This window comes from Marmota flaviventris, chromosome 13, assembly GCF_047511675.1.
Source record: "Marmota flaviventris isolate mMarFla1 chromosome 13, mMarFla1.hap1, whole genome shotgun sequence".
NCBI lineage: Eukaryota > Metazoa > Chordata > Mammalia > Rodentia > Sciuridae > Marmota > Marmota flaviventris.
In genome coordinates, this window is record NC_092510.1 from 1,831,521 (window position 1) to 1,853,998 (window position 22,478).

The 22,478-nt window shown below is 33.3% G+C and overlaps 1 pseudogene; it reads right to left on the reverse strand.

Annotated features, from left to right (window-relative positions):
- Positions 1-11,963: 11,963 nt before the first annotated feature.
- Positions 11,964-22,478, reverse strand: part of LOC139701583 (cTAGE family member 2-like) — a 49,360-nt pseudogene continuing 38,845 nt past the window's right edge.

The following is a 22,478-nucleotide window of genomic DNA, read 5'->3' on the forward strand; positions in this document are numbered from 1 at the left end:
AATGACTGTGGGTTTTTTATTGTTTTTGTTTTTGTTTTGTTTGTTTGATTGTTTTCCAGAGATTATTTTGTCATCACTTTAGGGCTTTATGAAGTCTTCTTCTTTTTTTTTCCAGAATAATTATATCCCCTATTATTGAATGGGTCCATGTAAAATGTGTTAAAAATAATGACTTTAAAATGTTCATTCAATCCTCACATTTCCAAGGCTATTGGGGGCAGGGAAAGAACAATATTAATAATCAAGAAACCATTACTAGTGGGAGCGCAGTACCATTGTCTCACTTGAAGTGTAATATAGATATTTCAGTGATAAGATGGTGTAAGAACCACCACCCTAGGTTTTGGGGATCCTATAAATCACCATGAATGGCTTTAAATCTTACTCTTCTTCAAAATAAATTTTTTGCTACTTGCTTGAAAAATGAAGCACTATGTATGAGAAAGGTGAATAAGACTTAAGTTCTCTAGAGGTGCTGAGGTTGATCTTCAATTATAGTGTATAAATAGTCCAATCAGGAGGGTCTTACAATTTTCTCATCTTTTCCAAGTATAAGGAATGGAACATTCAGATGTACTGACCTTAAATAACAAAAAATGCATTTCAGGGAGGTGATATCACCACGTAAGTTTTTAGGGCAGAATCTTGGAAATAGGGAGGAAATATATGCATATATATGCATATCTATAGGAAATAAAATATTTGAGTGCAAACACTGAAAAGTATTTCTTTAACTCCATTGGGATCATATAAAAATGAAAAAAAAAATAGCTCATTTAATTTTAGTTACAACATAGTTACAATATTTTCAAATGTTTTAAAACACGCTCAAGGATACTAAACAAAACTAATGATATATAATGTACTTAATTTAGTAATACTTAAAAGTCATAAACATACCACAAAACTTTTGCTACCACATCAATAGGTACCTACTCTGTAGCAATATATCTTATCTAAATGCAATTTAGTTGCATATGCAAGTTTTCCATAACATAAGATTTAAGATTTACCTTGGCATTGTGGCATATGCCTAAAATTTCAGCAGCTGGGGGTGGTGAGTGAGGAGGATTGAAAGTTCAAGGTCAGCCTCAGCAAAAGCAGGGTGCTAAGAAAATTAGTGATGCCCTGTATCTAAATAAAATACAAAGAAAAGGGCTGAGGATATGACTGAGTGTTCAAGTGCCCCTGAGTTCAATCTTCAGTACCTCCTAGAAGAAAAAATATAAATAATTTTATAAAATACAAAATAGGCCTGTGAATGTGACAGAGTGGTCAAATACTCCTAAGTAAGAATACTAATTTTAACCTTAAAAGCAGTTGAAGAAGCATGAATTATTATTTTTTTATACTGAAAATTCTATTTTACCTTTTTTTTTTTTGAGATTTTAAATCTCACCGTGCCTCATATAGATAAGTAAAATGGCAACTAAAAGTATAACTTTAATGTATTTGAACACTGCTAAGGAAGAAGTCCACATAATCTTGGGTGACTCTGGCTACACCCAAAAGCCTAGTTTCTGATGTAGAAGACAATCTCTTATGTGAGGATCCAGCACAGTATGTGTGTGTGTGTGTGTGTGTGTGTGTGTGTGTGTGTGTGTGTGTGTATTTTTAGATATATTTTACTTCATGAGCCTTGAAATTCAAGTTTACAGCACAGTATTTTTTTTTCAAATCTAAAAGCACACCTTCAGTTTATTTGAAGAGCAGTTATTAGTTGATGGCTGAATTTTACAAGAAAAATAAAAGTGTCACTTTTCCATGATTCTCCTGAGAATTGAATTTCATAAAATGCAGTCCTTTAGTGAATATTCAACCAGGGGCTGTATGTGTAACTCATTGGTAGGGTACTTGTGTAACATGCATGAGGCCCTAGTTTCAATTTTTGGAAACATAAAAAAATATCATAAGAAAACATACATAAAAAGCTCAGATTTCTCACAGTGGTCACCATCCCAGTCTCAAACCCTCTGTTGACTTTTACTTCTTTCCTTTCTTTTTATTCAGATTCTCACATTTGCATTCGTGTTTACTTTACAAATATCCTCATGAAACAAAATTTTACCTCATGGAAAGTATGATGATGACAAAACAAAACTAAGAAAGCAAAAAACAAGATATTCTCAGTGCCCCTTACTTTATGAAATCACAAGTCAAAGACTTCTGTAATTCCAGTGGCTAAGAAGGATGAGGCAGAAGTTTTGCAAGTTCAAAACCAGCCTCAGCAATGAGCAGAGTGCTAAGCAATTTAGTGAGACCCTGTCCCTAAATAAATTACAAGATTGAGCTGAAGTTAAGTTATCAAGTGCTCCTGAGTTTAATCCCCAGTACCCCCTGAAATAAGGTCAAAGATTTTGATGTAAAACTTAGAAGACACAAATATCTGTGATCTAGAAAAGTAGATGGGACTCTAATTTTGGCCAAATCACATTCATTCAATATGAGATGACAGAAAAAAACAGTCAACAAAATGCTCATGTTTCCAATTGACAAAGTGTGGAACCAACCTAGATGCCCTTCTGTAGGGAAATAAAGACACGGATACACACACAAAAACACACAATGGAATATTACTGAGCATGAAAAGAGAATAAAATTATGGCATTTGCAGGTAAATGGATGGAGTTGGAGAATATCATGCTTTAAGTGAAGGAAATCAATCCCTCCACCCCAAAAAAGACAAATTCATTCTCTGATAAGCAGATACTAATTCATAACTTTGAGAAGTATGGGACCAGTGGAGGAATTTTGGATATGTTCAAGGGGACTAAGAGAAGGGGAGGGGCAATGAGGACAAGAAAGTTGGTGAAATGAGACCAACATCATTACCCTGGGCAATTTTATGAATGCATGAATGGTGTGACCCTATTTTTTGTACTACCACAGAAGTAAAACTGTGTGCTCTAGGTGTGTACAACAAATCAAAGAATATTCTACTGTTCTTTATAGCTGATTAGAATAACAAAAAAAATAAATAAATAAATTTAAGAAATTTGCCCAAGTTAGTTCACATCACAAGGAAGCTTGTAGTAGGAAACAAAACTACACATACATATAAATTAGAAATTAAGAGCTGCTAATTAAGCTATTCCTGAAACTCAGAAAATCCAGTGAAGATTTAATCATGTTTTCTAGTAGCTTTGGTTAATGTTTTGATAAATATTACTTAATGCTGTTCAATAATTATCATAATGAAAATTTGTTCATATAAAAGGCTTCATATGCAATAATCTCTGATTTTCTACTACTGCTAAAAATAAAAGAATTAGACACTTATTGGAATAAAATAACCAGAAATTATTCTCTTACATTAATGGATGACTTAAATACAAGAGTTTGAATGTGAGTGACTGTGAATGGACTCATATAAAAATCATGGAAAGGCTATCTTACATCTAAAGGCTCTAAGAGAAGATTTTTTTTTACATTTTTTTCATATCTAATGGCTTCTGGTATTCCTTTGTTTATGACCATAAATACTTCTCTTCTGTGTTTATTGGGCCTCCAAAACAAAGAAGATAGATAAGCCCTTCTCATAGGGAAGATGCTGCTAACATAGCAAGTAATTACCCTCTAACCCCAACAGGGTCTGACAACCTATTATTATAGGATATGAAAGACCCTCAAAAAAGACTTGTATTTTCAAACATTGTTTGCAAAGATTGACAAAAGTCAGTTTATTGTGCAGAATGAGTGATGTGGTTCTCTGCCTCTGCAGTCCAGAACAGTTGGTAAAAGAGCCACAAACATGAGATTAGGACAGGGAATTACATTTCAGAGCTGACAAAATCTTGAATACAAAAAAAAAAAAAATAGAAAACATAAATTCAGAGAGAATCATAGCCATATAAGCCCATTTGACAGAATTAAATTCATAAGAAGAACAGAGGACAGAGACATTTTTAAAAGATTTAGTGTATTTTTTTCTATATTGCTATTAATGTTTTCCACAATTATAGATTTCTGGATCATGTTGATTACTACTTCATGTACCTACAATGGATATGGCACACTGAATTTACACCCATACTCATGCACTTATCACTTATCTTTTTTTCTCTATAGAAATTCATATATATATATATATATATATATATATATATATATATATATATATATATATATGAATATATTTTTCCCCACATTTCCAAGATTTTGCCCTGAAAATTTCTGTGATATCACTTCTCTGAAATGCATTTTTGTTATTTCAGGTAAGTACATCTAAGTATTTTACTCCATATAGTTGGAAAATATGAGACAATTTTAAGGCCCTTCTTATTTGCTATTTATACACTATAATTAAAGATCAACATCAGCACCTTCAGAAAATTTAAGTCTTATTCACCTTTTGGCAGGTAGCAGAAATTTTATTTTTAAAAAGAGTAATAGATTTAAAGTCATTCACGGTGCTTTAGAGAATCCAAAAACCTAGGGTGGTGGTGCTAACACAACCTTACCACTGAAACATCTGGATTACACTCCAGGTCGAACACTTGTACTATGCTTCCACTGGAAATAGTTTCTTGGTTATGAATATTGTCCTTTCTCTGCCCCTAATAGTCTTTGAAATGTGGAAATTGCATGAACTTTCTAGAATCATTTTCAACACAGTTAGCATAGACCCATTCGATAATAGGAGACCTCCATATTCTAAAAAATAAACAAAAAGCCTTCACCAACCTAAAGAGGTGATAAAATAATCTCTGAATAAAAAAATAACAGTCATTCATTAGATTGGTTTTAAAAATACTAAAAATATTTTTAGTTAGTAATACATAACTGTACTCTAGAAAAAATAATATAAATGCAATTTTAATTTTTAAAGTTGCTACTGATTACTTCAAAGAAAGTATAAAAAGTTGGGTACATGGGCTGGAGTTGTGTCTCAGTGGTAGAGTACTTGGCTAGCATGTGCAAGATACTGACTTTGATTCTCAGCACCACAAATAAGTAAATAAATATCCATCAAAAACTAATAAAATATTTATTAAAAGCTTGGTACAATTCCTTATGCCTGTAATTCTTGTGGCTTAATATGCTGAAAAAGGTGGATTTTGAGTTCAGATCCAGCCTCAGCACAAGCAAGGTGCTAAGCAACTTAGTGACACCATGTCTCTAAATAATATACACAATAGTGCTCTGGATATGTCTCAGTGATCAGATGCCCCTGGGTTCAATCCCAGACACCATAATAAAACGTGGGTTTTTAGTGTTAACATTATAATACATGCCTCTAATACCATCAATTTGGGAGGACAAGGCATGAGGATTGAAATTTTAAGGCCAGCTTGGGCAGTTTACTAACATGATGTTTCAACATTAAATTCAAAAGATGGCTGGGAATGCAATTTATTAAAATGGCATCCTAGATATCAATCTCAATAATCACAAAAAAGGTGTTATATCTTCTCAAAAAGTTACACAAAATAAGTTAAAAATTTATAAACTGGGAAAAACTAAAATAAAAATTTTATTCATAAATGATAGCATTGAAAGGTACAAAGAGAAGTGACAGTGGGAGACAGCACAAGCAAGGTGTTAAGCAACTCAGTGATATTCTGTCTCTAAATAATATAAAAATTGTGCTCTGGGTGTGGCTCAGTGATCACACCTAGAGCTAGAGCTCACATACAACTAAGCACTTTTAATAAAAAAAAAAAAAAAAGAAGTGAAAGACACACCAAGAGAAAAGCAGGTAAGAGACTTAAATTACCAATTTTTATTGATGGAATTTTCAAAATAATAATAATAATAATAATAATAATAATAATAATAACAACAACATTTTAACAAATGAGAGAAATAGAAAATAGCATCAGATACAAAAAATACATAGTATTGATGAGAACAGAAAACAAATTTTCATTAACTAGAAATGTAGTTGTATATAACAGTTATTGATCTGTACAAAGTGTTTACCTATTTAATACATATGATGCTTCTCACTAAGTATCATAGTGAGCCAAGATAGTACTTAGTTACATGATAGCATAAGGCTACTTCTATATTATTTCATACAGTAGAATTACAGGGGCTGGAATAAAGAGGAGGTATATTCAAGAAGAAAGAAATACTAAAGTTTGAGGAAAAATTGAACTTTACAGCCTAGAAATATTTTGGTTTCATTACACCCTATTTATCTAACTGAACAAAATATTACATAAGTATTATATAAAAGTGATATCTGTGTAACATATCACATGTATAGAGGCTTTCAAGGGAATTATGTAGAGCTTATTACAAAATAGAAATTTTCAGAAACACATAAAAAACTGAATTAGAAATACCATGCATGTAAATAAACCTCATCACTGTAAAGACAACCATTTTTTCTCAATTTAAAGTACAATATTTCCCCATAAAAATTTTAGCATGATTTTGTTTTAATAAAAGCAGAGAGAAAACCGAAATTGTTTTTTTCTGAAATTTATATGGGAAGTAAAATATGCAAAATACTCACAAACCTTTAATTCAGAAGAACAAATAAAAATAGTGATTGTTATGTGACACTAATGTATATTATAAACTATATTGCAATAATATAGACCAAAGAATCATAACATGAACAAAATCTGAATTCATATTTATGTTCATTTTGGTATTGCTAAGAGCAACAGAAAGGTCTACCTAAATTCAATCATGTGAAAAATAACATTAGACGTTAATGGATGAAACTCACCAATTTATACTTAGGAATTGGGACTGATGGCACAATTCATGTGTGAATAATGTGCAGGGTATTGGGATATAACCTTAGCAACACAAAAAAAGAAGATGTTAAGGAGAAAATTATGCTGAAAATAAAGAAGAATTTTAAAATTATGGATCATTCTTCCACCTATAAATACACTTAACAAAAAACTACTAATGTTATAAGTGTCTTCTTTTAAACTAAAAAAATGAGTAGAATGACTAAGAAACATTGCACAATTTAGAAAATATCTACCTTTAATCAGTACAAAAAGCTAGATTACACTGGGCATTAGATCGATGTTGAGCAAAGTACCACATTTGGGACCAAATTTCCAATGGCCAGAATAACCCTCAGTAAACAAAAATGTGGAAGAAGTGATACACATGTATCTAAGGCACAGAAAATGTGTGATTTTCTAGGTATCATAAACATATTCCCAACAGTTTCATGAGCTGGGATAAATGCAGAGAAGTAGCCAAATATCAAAGGTGCCAGACATTATCAAGACATTATCAGCATATTTTCTCAACTGTTCTTGCTGGCAGTATTGTATTGTGGGTGTAATAGTGTAAAATAAAGTAAATCACCAATACCCTGAGTGAGATTTTAGACTTTCCAGAGCCCTGTCCCAACTCTGCTGACCACAGTAATAACTCCACAACTATCAAATGCTTCTAAAATAAATTTGTTTGTGCATTGAGTGTTTCAACTTTAAAATTTTTTTCAAGTTATTATGTTCTGAAGTTTCAAATTTTAGATGCAAAGGTGACTGAGCATGTGCAAATATCTGTAAATTGCAAACAAATAAATTTGCATTCTTTTTCTACGACTTTTATGTACTATGGTTTCTAACAGTCATTCACAAAAGAAGTCAGAAAATAAAATCCCTATTTATTCCCAAGATATCTTTACACAACTCTCTTACACTGGCTAATTTGCATAAACTTGCCTCAGGGATTTAATGCATAAATTAAGTGAATTTCCTGCAGCCTGTACAGTGCTGTTGGAATGGCTATTATAAAAATTTAAAATTGTCATGTGTGGTGACATATGCCTGAAATCCTAGAAGTTCAGGAAAATGAGGCAGGAGAATTGTTAGTTTGAAGACAGCCTCATTAACATAATAAGACTCCAAGCAACTTAGTGAGAGCCTGTATCAAAACATAATATAAAAAGGACTGTGGATGTGGCTCAGTGGAAAGCACCCTGGGTTCAATACTCAGCACCGAACCAAAAATAAAAATAAATAATAATAATAAAATAAATAAAAATACGGGTTCCAGGGTACAAATACATGTAAAAATATTGGCAACAAGATACATTTAATGAATATATTTTTGATAAAATTTTTTCAGGTACTTTAAAGTCCCAAAATAAAAATGCTACATAATCCACTAGTAATAATTTGGGGTAGCAGCAGAAGGTTGTACATGTCTGTACTCCCAGTGGCTTATGAGGATGAGACTGGAGGATATCAAGGTAGAGACCAGACTCAAAAACTTGGCAAAGTCCTAAGAAATTCAGTAAACCCTGTCTCAAAAATAAACAAATAAATAAAAGTGGTGGAGACTGGGTATGTAGCACATTGGTAAAGTGCCCATGTGTTAATCCTTGGGTTTAATCCTCAGTACCACAAATAAGTAAGTAAGTAAGTAAGTAAGTAAATAAATAAATAAATAAATAAGAGAAAGAGAGAGATAGATTGAATTTCCATGTAATTTAAATTCTAAATAAATAAAAATAATAATTCTGGGTATATATGTAAAGCAATTGAAATTCTTTTGTTGAAGATATTGCTGCCCTTCTAAATTTATTGTATCTTTATTCACATTATCTAATAAAAGGAAACAAATGAAGTGCCTTTTAGATAAAAGGTATTATCAGAAAATGCCTTCCAGCTGCAGATTATTCAACTTGTCCCCTCAGAAGCTACACACTTAAAATTAAAACTGGTCCCTAAAGGCAAGACTCAGATACTGGTGTTCTCTAAATACTCCAAGAGATTTGGTATCTGTGAACATCTTTTGTCAGAGTGTTCTAAAACTCAAAATTAGGTACATATGGGAGGTCAGAATGAGAACACAACACACAGTAAATTCATCAATGGGGAATCTTAACTCAGACACTCTGATAAATGAAATCAGTGCTGGAGATAAAATTAAATTCTCTGTTTCACTGATTTCTGGGTTATGGATTCAATCCAAAAATATATTAGAAAAGAGCTAAGGCTACTGTTTTTTTTATATGAGCCCCTGCACAGCAGCCACAGATGTGAAATCATTTTTAATTTGAGACTATCACAAATTCTCTGCTTTATGCAAGGAGTATTGTGTTGTTTTGTAGACATACTCCCAAATAAAATTCATATAGTGGAGATTTAGTATATTATTTATTTTAAATTACATATATGGCCTTAATGTTGTCTTGCCCTCACTTTTTTATGTAGTGTTTCATATTCTCCATTTACAAAATTTTTGTGACACAGATACAATCCTTTTGTTGCAGTTTCCATAGCATCCTTCATTTTTATCATGATTGAAATGAAATATGCCTGTTTTCAAATTTCTCCTGATAAGAAATTTAAAAAATATTGCTTGTTTTTGGTTTTTCAATTCAATTTTCAGCAATTTCCCAAGTTTATTTTAAATTATTGCTATTAGCTTTAGAAGTTTTTATCAAACATATTATCCCCATTGAATAAAAATTTCACCAGATGTAAAAATTTTGTTTTTCTTTTTTTATTATTCTTTTTCTTTTTTTTTAAGGGGAGAAGAATGAATACTTAACCCAGGGTAGTTCTCCTAAACCCCTGTATCACCAGCCCTTTTTAGATTGTATTTTATTTTATTTTTAGTTTTCACACAAAGTCTTGCTTAGTTGCTTAGGGCCCTCTCATATTATTTAGGCTGAATTTGAAATTGTGATTCTTCTTCTTAAGTCTATTAAGATTGCTGACATGAGCCACCATATGTGTGTAACCCCTCTCCCCTTTTTGAATAAATGTCACTACTTAAAAATAATGATGAATCATGGCTTCAAAAGGAGGTAAGTTTTGCCTTTGGGTCAGGCATATTTGGTCTTGATATGAACTAAAAAATTGTGGGCATACAATGAAGAATTTTTGTAAGATTCTGTTTCAAAATTAAAAAAAAGAAAAGAAAAAATTGAGGATATATCTCAGGAATAATAATTCTCTTAGTTTAACCACCAATAATACACTCATATAAACAACACACACACACACACACACACACACACACACACACACACACAGTACTTGTGAGATTTTGAAAATATTTTTTGGCATTGAATATCTGTATAAACCTCATCTATTACAAAAGGCAGAATTAGTGATATAATATCAGTAATCCTTTATCCTTATCTGTGTACAGAAATTTAGTAATGCAATTTTACTTCTACTCTAGACAAAAGCCTTTAATGTCTGATGGTATTCTCAGAATACCCCGTACTAAAGAAGAAAATTGAAATCACAATACTGCATTAGGCTAAAGACAAAACTGCAAAATAATTTTTTTAAAAAAAATGTTTAGACTCTAGTTTCTGGGTTACAGATGATCTCCAGTGATACCCATCTCATTTGGTTATAGTATGATATCTAAAATGGAAATGGATCTGTGCCCAGAATCCTGTGAGAAACAGTGTCCACTTTTGTACACTTCTGAGTTGTAGATGGCTACTCTCTCAAAGTGCAGAGTCTCTCCCGTTCTTTGGCCCTGAGAGAAAGATTTTTGGTATGTTTATTCCATAACCTATGACACAGAACTGAGTTGTTCATTTTTTGTCACCTTGCTGAAGTCAGGGTGTTCATAGATCTCAAACATGGAATGTAGCTGTGGTGAACATAGATATCCCTGAGTAGTCAAGAGTGAATTTTAAGATGAAGCTTAAAAAATACATTTATTTATTAGTCAATTTATATTTTCAAAAATAATAATATTTTGGATATAGTGGTTTAAGTTATTACAGTTGATTTAAGCTTTTCTTCTTAATTTTTATTATGGATACTAGAAATTTTAAATTGTACTAGTGTATTATATTGTTTTTCCCTCTAGGAAATATTACTGCCTTAGGATATTGCTTAGAAATTTAAAATACAATTTGTTTTCTCATAAGACCAGACAGCAGAAAAGTTAAAAAGTTGTGATGAAATTTTTATTCATAAAAGTTTATATTTTAGGTGTGTGGGAGAACTTGCCTCTTCATTTTATTTTCCCAATTGGGTTTCTCCCCGCTGAAATTAAGTTTTCATCACATGAGAAGTACATCTCATAATCTTTTACCCTTCTCCCTCTCACTAAGGTCATTATGTGGCTGTAGAGTTTAAGAGTGGTGAGGATAATGCAAATGATGAGAAGTGATGAGATGTCATTCCATGTCCTCTTAAGCCTCTCCAGCTCAAGTGCATTTTTTTATTGCGCTGGCTGAACATCTGTTCATTTGCTCTATTATTTATACTAAATTTTGCAGCTTTTTTACCCCCTTTTCAATCCTTGTTAGTTACCACCAGATTTTTCCATGACATCATTAGTTCTAGGGCCACAAACATCTGGTCTGGTGGTGTGCACCTTGGTCTTCTCACCCTTCCCTCTTATTAGGTGAGGACAACCTGCCAGAGGCCTCACTCTGTTTATCAAGGTGAGGGGAAAGTGATTTGTTTATGTCTGAGGGCAATACTGCAGGGCTTCTTTAGGCATGCCTTGTGAGACTGCATGTTTCAAACTGAAGTTTTTAAAATGGAGTTGTTTAGGCCAGGCCTAAGGCCTTCCTCATAATAGTGTAATTAATTTGTCCAAAATTAAGGTTTTTTTTTTGTTGTTGTTGTTTTGTTTTGTTTGTTTCTTTAATGTATTTGAGTTTTTTTTTTTTTTTGTATTTATTTAGAGAGAGGGTCTCACTTAGTTGCTTAGTGCCTTGCTTTTTATTGAGGGTGGGTTTTAATTTAGGATACCTATGTATAATGTATAATTCTCCTGAGCCACAGGGGTTATGGCCTGTGCCACCAAGTTTGCTTTCAAAGTTTTTTTTGAGTTTTTAAATATGTAAGACAATTTTATTAAAATGACATTTAGAAGCATTCCTAATATTCAAGCAAACTCCTTTGTCCTGGTGTGGCAGGAAATAAAAGTGGAACTGGACTTTAATTTAAATTACAAGAAACTACAATTGCAAGGGCTTAATTAGAACACAGTTACTTAGAAGGTCACAGGCCATGGCACTGTTGTGCTTTTTTAAAATAATTTTTTTCTTAGTTGTAGTTGAACACAATATCATCATCATCGTCGTCGTCGTCATCATCATCATCATCATCATCATCATCATCATCATCATTATTTTTTAATGTGGATCCAGTATCGAACACACTGCCTCGTGCATACAGCCAAGCACTCTACCATTAAGCCACAACCCTGGACCATTACCTGGTATTTTTTTAAATATTTACTTATATTTTATTAATTTATGTGTGGTGCTGAGAATTAAGGTCAGGGCCTTATATATGTTAGGTGAGCATTGTACCACTTAGCCACTCCTTCAGCTCTTTCCTGGTACTTTTTAAATACCTATTTTACATAAATTTTAATTAGTAGCCTTAACCATTTTCCAATATCTGTTTGGATTAAATCAATAACCTAGAAATCAGTGAAGCAGAGAGTCCAGTTTTATCTCAAACTCTGATTTTACTTCCTCTTTCTTCAGACTCAGACACCTTATCACAGTTTCTGAGTTAAGATTCCCCCTTGATGAATTTACTATGTGTTTTCCACATTCCAAACTCCAATATTTACCTATTTCTTAGTTTTAGAAAAGTCATACACAATTTGTACATAGGTATGAAAATCTCTTGAAGTTCTCAGAAAAATCAGTATCTGAGTCTTGCCTTTTAGGGAGCATTTCAATTACAAGTATGCAGACTTTAAGGCAAGTAGATGAATGATCTGCAGCTGCAATAAAGCTTTTCATCAATACCTTGCATTATTTTATTGGTTGTTCAAAACATTACAAAGCTCTTGACATATCATATTTCATACATTAGATTCAAGTGAGTTATGAACTCCCATTTTTACCCCAAATACAGATTGCAGAATCACATCGGTTACACATCCACATTTTTACATAATGCCATATTAGTAACAGTTGTATTCTGCTACCTTTCCTATCCTCTACTATCCCCCATCCCCTCCCCTCCCATCTTCTCTCTCTACCCCATCTACTGTAATTCATTTCTCTCCTTGTTTATTTTCCCATTCCCCTCACAACCTCTTATATGTAATTTTGTATAACAATGAGGGTCTCCTTCCATTTCCATGCAATTTCCCTTTTCTCTCCCTTTCCCTCCCACCTCATGTCTCTGTTTAATATTAATCTTTTCCTCCTGCTCTTCCTCCCTGCTCTGTTCTTAGTTGCTCTCATTATATCAAAGAAGACATTTGGCATTTATTTTTTAGGGATTGGCTAGCTTCACTTAGCATAATCTGCTCTACTGCTATCCATTTCCCTGCAAATTCCATGATTTTGTCATTTTTTAGTGCTGCCTAATACTCATTGTGTATAAATGACACATTTTTTATCCATTCATCTATTGAAGGGAATCTGGGTTGGTTCCACAGTCTAGCTTTTGTGAATTGTGCTGCTATGAACATCAATGTGGCAGTATCCCTGTAGTACGCTCTTTTAAGGTCTTCAGGGAATAGTCTGAGAAGGGCAATAGCTGGGTCAAATGGTGGTTCCATTCCCAGCTTTCCCAGGAATCTCCATACTGCTTTCCAAATTGGCCGCACCATTTTGCAGTCCCACCAGCAATGTACAAGAGTACCCTTTTACCCACATCCTCGCCAGCACTTGTTGTTGTTTGACTTCATAATGGCTGCCAATCTTACTGGAGTGAGATGGTATCTTAGGGCGGTTTTGATTTGCATTTCTCTGACTGCTAGAGATAGTGAGCATTTTTTCATGTACTTGTTGATTGATTGTATGTCCTCCTCTGAGAAGTGTCTGTTCAGGTCCTTGGCCCATTTGTTGATTGGGTTATTTGTTATCTTACTGTTTAATTTTTTGAGTTCTTTGTATACTCTGTATATTAGGGCTCTATCTGAAGTGTGAGGAATAAAGATTTGTTCCCATGATGTAGGCTCCCTATTTACCTCTCTTATTGTTTCTCTTGCTGAGAAAAAAAAACTTTTTAGTTTAAGTAAGTCCCATTTGTTGATTCATGTTATTAACTCTTGTGCTATGGTTGTCCTATTAAGGAATTTGGAGCCCGACCCCACAATATGTAGATTGGAACCAACTTTTTCTTCTATCAGGTGCAGAGTCTCTGATTTGATATCAAGCTCCTTGATCCATTTTGAGTTAACTTTTGTGCATGGCGAGAGGAGGGGATTCAGTTTCATTTTATTGCATATGAATTTCCAGTTTTCCCAACACCATTTGTTGAAGATGCTATCCTTCTTCCATTGCATGCTTTTAGCCACTTTATCAAATATAAGATAGTTGTAACTTTGTGGATTGGTCCCTGTGTCCTCTATTCTGTACCATTGGTCCACCCGCCTATTTTGGTAGAAGTACCATGCTGATTTTGTTACTATTTCTCTGTAGTACAGTTTGAAATCTAGTATCGCTGTACCTCCTGATTCACACTTCCTGCTTAGAATTGCTTTTGCTATTCTGGGTCTTTTATTTTTCCATATGAATTTCATGATTGCTTTATCTATTTCTACAAGAAATGCCATTGGGATTTTGATTGGCATTGCATTAAACCTATAGAGAACTTTTGGTAATATTGCCATTTTGATGATGTTAGTTCTGCCTATCCATGAACAGGGTATATTTTTCCATATTCTAAGATCTTCTTCTATTTCTCTCTTTAGGGTTCTGTAGTTTTCATTGTATAAATCTTTCACCTCTTTTATTAGTTTGATTCCCAAGTATTTTTTTTTTTTTGAGGATATTGTGAATGGGGTGTTTTTCCTCATTTCCGTTTCAGAAGTTTCTTCGCTGATATACAGAAATGCCTTTGATTTATGCGTGTTGATTTTATATCCTGCCATTTTGCTGAATTCATTTATTAGTTCTAGTAGTTTTTTTGTAGACCATTTTGGGTCTTCTAGGTACAGAATCATGTCATCTGAAAATAGTGATAATTTAAGTTCTTCTTTTCCTATTTTTATGCCTTTAACTTCTTTCGTCTGTCTAATTGCTCTTGCCAGTGTTTCGAGAACTATATTGAATAGAAGTGGTGATAGAGGGCATCCCTGTTTTGTTCCAGATTTTAGAGAGAATGCCTTCAATTTTTCTCCATTCAGAATGATGCTAGCCTGAGGCTTAGCATAGATAACTTTTATAATATTGAGGTATGTTCCTGTTATCCCTAGTTTTTCTAGAGTTTTGAACATAAAGTGATGCTGTACTTTGTCAAATGCTTTTTCTGCATCTATTGAGATGATCATATGGTTCTTATATTTAAGTCTATTGATGTGGTGAGTAACATTTATTGAATTCCATATATTGAACCAGCCTTGCATCCCAGGGATGAATCCTACTTGATCATGGTGCACAATTTTTTTGATGTGTTTTTGTATCTGATTCGCCAGACTTTTATTGAGGATTTTTGCATCTAGGTTCATTAGAGATATTGGGCTGTAGTTTTCTTTCTTTGAGGTATCTTTGTCTGGTTTCAGAATCAGGGTGATGTTGGCCTCATAGAATGAATTTGGAAGAGCTCCCTCTTTTTCTATTTCCTGAAATTACTTGAAATTGTATTGCTATTAATTCTTCTTTAAAGATTTTGTAAAATTCTGCTCTATACCCATCCGGTCCTGGGCTTTTCTTGGTTGGTAGTCTTTTGATTTCTTCTTCTATTTCCTCCATTGATATTGGTCTGTTCAAATTGTGTGTATCCTCCTGACTCAGTCTGGGCAAATTATATGTCTTAAGAAATTTATCGATGTCTTCACTATCTTCTATTTTATTGGAATATAGGTTTTCAAAATAATTCCTAATTATCTTCTGTATTTCTGTAGTATCTGTTGTGATGTTGCCTTTTTCATCCCATATGTTAGTAATTTGAGTTCTCTCTCTTCTTCTCTTCGTTAGCATGGCTAAGGGTCTGTCGATCTTATTTATTTTTTCAAAGAACCAACTTTTAGTTTTGTCAATTTTTTCAATAGTTTTTTTTTTTTTTTTTTGTTTCCATTTCATTGATTTCCACTCTGATTTTAATTATTTCTTGCCTTCTGCTACATTTGCTGTTGTTTTGCTCTTCCTTTTCTAGGGCTTTGAGATGAAGTGTGAGCTCATTTATTTGTTGTTTTTTTTCTTTTTTTTGAGGAATGAACTCCAGGCAATGAATTTCCCTCTTAAAACTGCTTTCATTGTGTCCCATAGATTCCAATAGGTTGTTTCTGTATTTTCATTTATGTCAAAGAATTTTTGATTTCCTCCTTTATGTCTTCTGTAACCCATTGATCATTCTGTAACATATTGTTCATTTTCCATGTGATGTAGGATTTTTCCTTCCTTCTTTTATCATTGATTTCCAGTTTCATTCCATTATGATCAGATAAAACGCATGGTATTATCTCCACCCCTTTATATTTACTAGGGTTGCCCTATGGCATAATATATGGTCTATTTTTGAGAAGGATCCATGTGCTACTGAGAAAAAAGTATATCCACTTGATGATGGTTGATATATTCTATATATGTCAGTTCAGTCTAGGTTATTGATTGTGATATTGAGTTCTATAGTTTCTTTATTCAACTTGTGTTTGGAGGATCTGTCCAATGGTGAGAGAGGTGTGTTGAAGTCACCCATAATTATTGTGTTGTGATCTATTTGATTCTTGAGCTTGAGGAGAATTTGTTTTACGAACGTGGCAGCACCATTATTTGGTGCATAAATATTGATAATTGTTATCTCTTGTTGGTGAATGGTTCCTTTTAACAGTATATAATGTCCTTCCTTATCCCTTTTGATTAACGTAGTCTTGAAGTCGATTTTATTCGATATGAGGATGGCCACCCCTGCTTGCTTATGAGGACCGTGTGCGTGGTATATTTTTTCCCAAACTTTCACCTTCAGCCTGTGTATGTCTTTTCCAATCAGATGTGTCTCCTGGAGGCAGCATATTGTTGGATTTGTTTTTTTAATCCATGTTACCTGCCTATGTCGCTTTATTGGAGAGTTTAAGCCATTAACATTTAGAGTTACTATTGATATATTGTTTGTACTTCCAGCCATTTTTGATTATTTATCTTTTTTTTAAAAATTTAGTTTGTTTCTCCATGATTAGCTTTCCCCCCGCCCTCTGTCTTTACAGAGGCACTTCCCACTGATGGTTTTGGTTATTGTTTTTCATTTTGTCCTCATGTAGTGTTTTGCTCAAGATGCTTTGCAATGCTGGTTTTCTGGCTGCAAATTATTTTATCTTTTGTTTATCATGAAAGACTTTTATTTCATTGTCATACCTGAAGCTTAATTTTGCTGGATACAAAATTCTTGTTTGGCATCCATTGTCTTTCAGTGTTTGAAATACATTGTTCCAGGATCTTCTCACTTTCAGCATCTGTGATGAAAAATCCGTTGTTAACCTTATTGGTTTACTCCTGAATGTAATCTGCCTCCTTTCTCTTGTAGCTTTTAATATTTTCTCTTTGTTCTGTATATTGGATATCTTCATAACAATGTGTCTTGGCATTGGACTACTGTGTTTTTGTATGTTTGGTGTCCTGTATGCATCTACAATTTATATATCAATTTCCTTTTTTATTTCTGGAAAGTTTTCTATAATTATTTCATTCAGCAGGTTGCTCATTCCCTTGGTTTGAACCTCTGTACCTTCCTCTATCCCGATGACTCTTAAGTTTTTTTTTTTTTTTTTTTTATGTTATCCCATATCTCTTGGATGTTTTTCTCATGCTTTTTTACCTGCCTTTCTGAGTTAGCTGGACTCTTTTCAAGATGATATATTTTGTCTTCATTATCTGACGTTCTGGCTTCTACTTGATACACTCTGTTAATGATACTCTCATTTGAGTTTTAATTTGGTTTATAGTTTCCTTCATTTCTAGCATTATTGTTTGAATTTTTTATAATCTCTATCTCCTGATAAAGATGCTTAATTTCTTCTTTTATCTGTTTATGTAATTCATTTTCAATGTGTTCTTTCACTGTTTGAATTTGCTGTCTCATATCCTCTTTTAGGTTCCATTCCATGTGTCTAAGGTATTCCTTGAGTTCTTTATTTGACTATTTTTTTGATACCTCTAGGTCCTCCTGAATATTTAGGCTGTCCTGCATTGTTTGTACTACTTTTCTTCCTTGCTTTTTCATGCTGCTCATGTTACTTCTTGTTCTGTTTGACTGCTGAGTTACTGTTTACTCCTATACATTTATTTGATGTTTGGGAGGAAAGGCATTTGAATGGAAGGGAAGAAGTCACTTTCACCGCTGGTTTCAATGAAGTTATCTCCTCCACCGCATTCTGGTGACGTCAGTTCTCTGCCATGGTGGTATCCCATGCAAATGGCTACAGTTCGTTCCCTTTGCTGGGTGACCAATGCAACGGGTGGGTCCTGACTTGCTTCTCCAAGCCCCGTTTCAATCCTGTGGCCATTGCTCATGAAGGCTCGGTTGGCATTAACCTCCGCAGGTTCAGAAGGGCCGACCAGTTGTTTCAGCGGGATCGTTTAGTGCTGAGTCACAGCAGTTTGTCTACGAGAAGCAGGCGAACGGGAGCTTGAATTCAGCCAATCCGGGCTCGGTGTGTATTCTGAGAGGCCCAGACTGTTCGCCCCAGATCCACGTCAGCTCAGCATTGCCTAGTGATCCTGAGCAAACAGCATTTAGATGGTTTACAACCCCCTATGCCCGCACAGCTGAAAAGATCAGAGACTTGATCTCTCTGCGCCCGCCGCCATGTTGGATCTCATTACCTTGCATTTAAAAGGCACTTCATTTTATTTTTTTATTAGATACTGTGCATAAACCTGCAATGAAACTGGAAGTGAAGTAATTTCTTTAACAAAAGTGTTCCAATTTCTTTACATATATATCTGGAATTATAATTACTGGGTTATAGGGCATTGTTTTAACCAATAATTGTTATTTTTTTGGCACTTTATCACTGTGTTACATCCCTATTTTGTTCTTAGTAATACAGGGTATCACTGAGGCACTTAAGCCATTGCCAAGTTTCTGAGGCTGCTCTTGCATTTAAGTTTCTCCTGTTACATCCTCCCGTGCCACTGGGAGTACAGACATTCACAATAATACCCTGCTTCAAAAAAATATTATTAGTGGATTATATGGGATTTATATTTTGATCTTTTAAGGACCATGATAGTTTTTTCAAAAGTATCTTATTAAATTTATATTGTAACCAAAATTTTTATCTATACATATACACATATATGCTGGAGTCCCTACTATTGTTGAGATATTTGTTTGGTTTGGTGTGGTTTGGTGCTAGGAATTGAACTCCAGAGGTGCTTACCATTGAGTTATGTCCCCAGGCCTTTTTTTAGACAAGTGATATTTCACTAATATCTCACTAAGTTGCTTATAGACTTGCTATATTGTTAAGGGTATCTTTCAAATCACAATCATCCTGACTCAGTGTCTCCAGTCTCTAGTATATTTGCCACTACACCTAGCTCTTTTAGATTATTATAATAACCTTTTCAAAAGTACTTCCCAGGTTACAGAAAGTCTCTCTGACTGATGCATTTTATCCCTGTGGAAAGTTTATATGATGTAGCCAATGTAAGACTATTCTGTAAAGATTTATTGGAATAAACAGAGATCACTGGTTTTTAACCTCCTTCTGAACTACTATTTGCTATCATAGTTCATAAAAGTTCTGGGAAAAGAATGTAAATTCATTTGTTTAAAATCTGTAGAGATTTACATAAGCTCACTCGCCTTATGTTCCAGAGATTGGAACTTCAGGACATAGTAAAATAAACAAAATATGTTAAAGTTGAGACATCCAAAACACACACACACACACATAAAAAATTTCTAGGAGTTATTAGTAGTTCTAGCATTATTACTAGTGTCTTAGGGTTGGGGAAGGATTCAGAAAGTGCTAAAATCTCACTCAGGATAAGAGTAGTTTACTGGATTTCTCCCTATTTCATCTAAAATACAAGCTAGAGTGAACTTCATCTGTCAGCAATAGCAGTTCGGAAAATATGCTGGCCAATGTTTCTTTGAGATAAATTGACAGCTTTGATATTTGGGTATTTCTGTGTCTTGATCACAGCTGATGAAACACTTGCAAAGGCTTTTATGGCTCCTAGATATTGCCATTTTTTTTTTTGTATCACTTCTCCCATATTTCCTTCTTTTTTTTTTTTTTGTGATGCTAGAGATTGAACCCAGGGCCTTGTGCATACAAGGCAAGCACTCTAAAAACTGAGCTACATCCTCACATCCTCAGCCCCTCTCTCACATTTCTGTTTACTATAGGTAATGATGGTAATTGGGGATTTTTTCCCAAATATGGTACATTGCTCAAGACAGGACTAATATCCAGTGTATCTAAATCTCTCTACTCATTCATGATTTTGCCAAAGAGACACTCATAGTAGTTTTTTTTTTTTTTTTTTTTCTTAAATGTGTCTATAGATGGAGGGAGAGTGTCTCATTTAAATATTCTGCTTTATTTTCAACATCATTCCCTCTTAACATTTGCCTTTTATAGTGTTGCTAAGGTTAGAACTGACTACCTTGCACATTCTTCACACACACTCTACGAGTGAACTTTGCCACTAGGTCCCAATTCTAACTTTAGGTTGGATAGATTTTTCATTCTTGTCTAATGTTATTTTTCATATGGTTGATTTTACATATGCCTTTCATATTGCTTTTAACCATACTATTGACATAAATATGGTTTCAGATTTGATTCATATTATGATTTATTGGTCTATATTATTGCAATATAGTTTCATAATTTATATTAAATGTGTCACATAACAATAACTATATTATTTGTTTTTTATTAAAGGTTTTGGGGTATTTTACATATTTTATTTCCAAGATAAATTTATATATTTTTTTGATCCCTTCTTTTCTTTTCTTTTCTTTGGTACTGGGAATTAAACTCAGGGGAAATTAGCCATTGAGCCACATCCCCAGACCTATTTTGTATGACATTTAGAGATGGTGTCTCACTGAGTTTCTTAGGGCCTCACTTTTGCTGATGCTGGATTTGAGCTTACAATAAACCTGTCTCAGGCTCCCAAGGTTCTGGGGTTACAATTGTGCACCACCACGTCCAGCTCTCTTCTTGTATTTAAAGAAAAGCATGATAAAATTTTGCTGGGAAAATATTATGTTTTAAATTGAGTTAAAATAGTTGTCTTTGTCATGATTAGTTTTATTTACGCACATGGTATTTTATGTGCTTTTGTAAATTTTTATTTAGTTGGTGACAAGTTCTATATATTTTTTGAAAGCCATTATACATGTGATGTATTTAACAGATGTAACTTCAGTATAATACTTATTTGGTATTTTGTACTCTAATTAAACCAAAAATATTCTGGGCTCTAGAAACCAATTTTTCTCCAACTTTATTATTTTTATTTTTTGAATGTACCTCCTCTTTCCTCCTAGGCCCCAGATTTTCACTGTATTGACAAGTATAGCTCTAGCCTTATACTATCATGTAACTGTATGTTGTCATGGTACACACATATGATAATTTCTACAGGTCTAAGCTGATTGGTGAGGAGTATTTCATATATATATACACTTTTCATGAATAAATAACAGCAATTTCTACTCCATCTTTAGTTCATGAGAATTTGTTTTGAGTCCTCATAAATACTCTGTATTCTTTGGGTTTTTATTGTTTCTTACTGGAAATTTAAATCTGGGGCACAGTTAGGCTGGGTCACACATTGTTGCTTAGGGCTTTGCTAAGTTTCTGAGGCTGGTTTGAACTCAGGATTATCTTGCCTTAGTCTCCAAATCCAATGGGATTAGAGGTGTGTCCAATGGAACCTGGTTCTATTTTATTTTTATATTGAAATATATATTACTTCTGAAAATAATTTACTCTTGATATTAAGAAAGCATAGAATACCATTTTTTCCACACAAATAACACCTTTTTTGGAAAAGATGTCCTTTTTTTTTTTGAAAAGAGAGCATTAGTGCCAGATGTATACTTTATTGTTGTCTAAATTGCAAGTTGTTTATTATTATTATTAAGCTATGTATTAGTTACAAAAGTTTATCTGTTCATATTATTATAAAGTATATACTATTTTATATAACTTTATAGCATACATGAGTGGGTATCAAAATGACATGTTGGGTATTGGGAGGGGAGGAGAGGGTTCATGGGGTTAGATATGATGGTAGAATATGATGTATATTATTATATAAAATACATGTATAAAGAAGTGACTTCATGTAAATATACTTTGTATAAAACCAGAGAAATTAAAAATTGTGCTCTATATGTATAATAAGAATTGTAATGCATTCTGCTGTCATATGTAATTTAAAAATAATTAAAAATTAAAAATAAATGATGACATTATGTTCTAACTGGAAATAAATACTACTTCTTTTAAAAGTTGAAAAAAAAAAAAGGACTGTTGTTCAGTGACAAACTTTATAAAGTATAAAATGTACCCTTAACATTTGGTAATACATAAACCTAGATGTAGGTATTCATAGTGTTGTCACCAAAATTAAAAAAGATATTACTGTATAGTTAATGTCTTGCAATGTATACTCATAATTA